The sequence below is a fragment of the Elaeis guineensis genome, chromosome 1, assembly GCF_000442705.2.
Source record: "Elaeis guineensis isolate ETL-2024a chromosome 1, EG11, whole genome shotgun sequence".
NCBI classification, from domain to species: domain Eukaryota; kingdom Viridiplantae; phylum Streptophyta; class Magnoliopsida; order Arecales; family Arecaceae; genus Elaeis; species Elaeis guineensis.
This window is the reverse complement of record NC_025993.2, coordinates 172,802,687-172,806,723: the sequence shown is the minus strand read 5'-3', so window position 1 is coordinate 172,806,723 and position 4,037 is coordinate 172,802,687. Positions and strand designations below refer to the sequence as shown.

At 38.4% G+C, this 4,037-nt stretch overlaps 1 pseudogene; it reads left to right on the top strand.

Annotated features, from left to right (window-relative positions):
• The first annotated feature begins 9 nt into the window (after positions 1-9).
• LOC140853755 (G-box-binding factor 3-like) lies at positions 10-3,717 on the top strand (annotated as a pseudogene).
• Positions 3,718-4,037: the final 320 nt, after the last annotated feature.

The window sequence follows — 4,037 nt, the reverse complement described above, 5'->3', positions numbered from 1 at the left end:
ATGCAGAGTATCAATGCTGATCACTTTACCAAAATTGTCATTTTCTTGGTTACTATATTTGTTCGTTGAGTATTGGAATCTCATCGAACATTTCAAGAACACTGTACATTGTCAAAAAAAAAAGTGGGACCAATGATTAAAGTGCCCTTTATGTGAGCACAGACTGACAGCTGCCATTAGTGCTTGATTGGCATGTGGCATGGCTTTATGCTAGTATGTACCAAGCATTGGCATGGCATGGCATTGTGCTAGTGCCAAGATGGAAGGGCGTCAGCATGTAATGGTTAAAATCGTGGGTGGTACTTTTGTAATAGCAGCATCGTATATATGTGACTGTAGTTTGACATGGTTACCAAGTCATTGATTTTACCGTCATTCAAACCCATTCTGTAATGACAATATTTCTGTTGCAGCCTTTTATACCACCTTCTTTTGGGATGCCATATGCTGCAATCTATCCACTGCAGGGGTTTACTCTCATCCTCTTATGCCCCTTGTGAGTAGAGATAATATTCTCTGTTGTTTCCTTTTATTCGCAACTTGTATCCACTGAGACGGTTATAATTTTAAGTGATTCTTTTCCTGAGCATTTAGGATAATAAATACAGTTTTGTAGGTAAATATAGCAAGTGATGCACAAAATGGAAAATAGGTTTGGGGTGAAGTGCTCTAATTTGTTGTGATTTGTTTTGCTTCCAGGGATCTCAAATGCAATGTCAAGGAATTACACCATCGCCCACTATTGGTGAAACAGTAAGTGGTACGTGCTATTTCCCCAGGAAGTATGGCATAAAATTTATTGTTTCTAGTGCTTTGGCAACCCAAGTACTTACAAACACTGTATATTCTATCATATTCTGCTAGTTCTGCTAACGATTCTCTTGGACTGGTTTTTTACTTTTTATTGTTACTGCTATTGTACAGATGGCGACTCCTTTAAGCACAGAGATGCCTGCTAAGTTGCCAAGTAATAAGGATAAAGGCCTAATGAAAAAGCTTAAAAGGTTTGATGGGCTTGCAGTGTCAATGGGCAACGGTGATGCTGAAATAGAGGAGGTGATATGAATGGTTTATCACAAAGGTTTGTTCACATTCAAGATTTCTTGCTACTCGATGATTTTTTTTCTGGCTTCTTGATGAAGCTAGTTTTAATCCAGTCTAAAATGGAGTGTTTTGGTGGTTGTTTATTGTACAGCGAAGATGATAGTGTGGAAGGTTCAAGTGATGGAAGTGATGGAAATAATGCAGGGGTAATTCTTTTAGATTTTCATTCTTGGGTGAACCGTTTACTTCTTAAAAATTTCATCTGGAGCTACATTACTGCAAATTTATTCATCAGTTTTGTTTTTTTTAGGGGAATAAAACCGGAAGAAAGCAAAGCTCTGAGATATACGAGCCACAGGTATTGCAATTCTTGGTTGCCATGGATGTCTTTTATCTAAATTAAACTAATAATGTCCAGTATTTTTGGCATCACCACCCTTCATCAATAATCATGTAGCACAGAGAACAGAACTAAAAGCATTATTTTTTGTTTGCAAATATTTTATTTTATTTAGTTAACATATTTGGTTGCAATTGTATGTGTTCTGCTGGTTGATTAATTTTCAATATGGATGGAAAAGAGTGCGTTATGTTTATTTTCAAGAATGCTCGATTTAACTTTCGAATTATAGCATTTTCTTGTATACTAGTTGTTTCTTTACAATATGGATTGTGTATCTTGCTTGTGGGATTCCATAGAAGTCATGCCTAAAGGTATCCTTTTTGAATCTTTATAGGCAATGGTAAGGTTGACACACAGGCCAATGCTGCTCATGGTGTGGAAACAAATGCACCCTCAAAAATGTCTCTAGGGGTTACTGTTGCACCTGCAAATATCTCAAGAAAGGTAGGCACTGTGCCTTCATCTAGTCCACCACCAGGAATGGAATTCAGTGTTGCTAGTATCAGAAAAGTTCAAGCTAGGGGACACCTACATTACCGGGTTGTAATGGAGTACCTTCTGAACTCTGGATGCAGGCATGTGCCTTCTGCAAATGTTTGTTTCCTACTATTTGGTTCTTGTTTCTGCAGTTGTCCCCAGATTATTACTTTCTACATTTTTGCAGAAATTATCCTGCCTTGCTGGCAACCATTTTTGATATGTTCTTCACTTTTCCTAGACGTTTATGTTTTCCTGTTGCCTTATCTTTCTTCCTTTTTGAAAGACTGAAGTTTCTCTTAGGCTTCCAACTGCTTTTCTGCTTCTTAATTGACTGATATTTCAGGCTTGCTCCCTACTGACTTCCATCCTGAATTAAAGCTTATCCGTCCTTGATAGCTTTCTATTTCTGCATTGAACCCTAATTTTAATAAATACATTGTCCAAAAATGTCCTGTTGAAGGTTCAATTTTCAATAGAAGTGTGTTCAAGTATTTTCTCAAGTCACGAGGCTTTAGCAACTTTTATGGTGAACGTTATGTGTTTATATCTAAATCTTGTTCTGTCACATGAATCTACTTTTTCCAAGCATGTTTCTGTTGTTCTGGATTCAGCTTTTAGGTTTCCCTTTTTAATGGTATGTTTCCCCAGGATGAGAGGGAACTCAAACGTGAAAGGAGGAAGCAATCCAATAGGGAGTCTGCTAGAAGGTCAAGGTTGAGGAAACAGGTACTCTAGAGCAGAGTCTTGACCACTGAGTTTTGCTTTGCTTCTTTGATTCGTCTCTGTGATCTCGTTTTTCTTCGTCTTCCTCCTTTTCTTCTTTTCCGAAATCTTCATATGATGCTCAGGCTGAGACCGAAGAACTTGCTATGAAGTTGACATCCTGGGTGCTGAGAACATGGCCTTGAGATCTGAAATCAGTCGGCTATCGGAGAAGTCGGACAAACTCAGATTAGAAAATTCAACCCTAATGGTACTTCTGATCATTCCTTCCTTTATCAAAACTGTAGTTCTCCATAGGACTAGTTCAGAATGGAGACTTCCATCATGCTTTGCAATTGCAGGAATTAAAAATAACAGGTGCTTGAATTAAAAATATTATCAGTGGATGCATTACAATTGCACAAAATGTAAATTTGGTCCCTTGTCCACATATTTTTACATTGTGAGATGGAAAAGTTTGTTCATTTATATTTTGGTTTATAGGAGAAACTGAAGACTGCACAATCGAGCCAAGCAGAAGAGATGTCTACTGCTAAAATGGAGACTGAGGGAGCCCGTCTGTTGTTGCAGAGAACTTCTTGTCAGTAATAGATAACTCAACCTTGGTTTCGTGCAAGCATGAAGCAGCAGGGTGAGGCTTGTGAGACCTCTAGTGGCAAGCTCCACCAGCTTCTTGACTCCAAACCTAGGACAGATGCTGTGGCTGCAAGCTAGTCCGCGATTGATCCCACTAATCTATAGTTCTGGTCCAATTATTAGCCCAAAGATATTCTGATATTAACATTATGGAGGCATCGGGTAAATTCGGCAGTGATAAGAAACTGATCAGCTTGAGAGTAACCTCAAGACTCAGGTAACTTGGGGGCCTGAGGGCTTGCGGCTGGGGAAAGAAATTAAACATTTACTTTTATCTGTATAAATTTGTCCTAAATGTGTATGATCCATGCAACTTGTGTGAGCCATTCATGGTATTGGAAAATTTTAGAACCGGATGGTGCTGGGGATCATAATTAAAGAAACATCTGTATATTTTAGGATATTTTAAGAGAAGTGTGCTTTTCCTGTCACTGTTCTTTAATGGTTCGCTGCGCTTGGTATTACCAGGCAGCCCTCTGTTTAGTTTGTAATGTTTAAAATGCTGGATTTTCCTGAAAACGTAGGTTGTCCTGTCTGGTTCATTTGTGTGTCTCTGTTACCATGTTAAGTGATGGTGTTCCTTGTAAATTTGTTTGCACATTTCTAATCAACATGTCTGACAAATATCACCACGTTCCGATTCTATGGCACTTTGAAAAGGCCATCCGAACTTTTTTTTTTTTTTTTTTAATCGTTGTTGTTCAGTGTGTCGATTAGTTGAGTGGGGAAAATGATTTGGTATCGGTGCCTA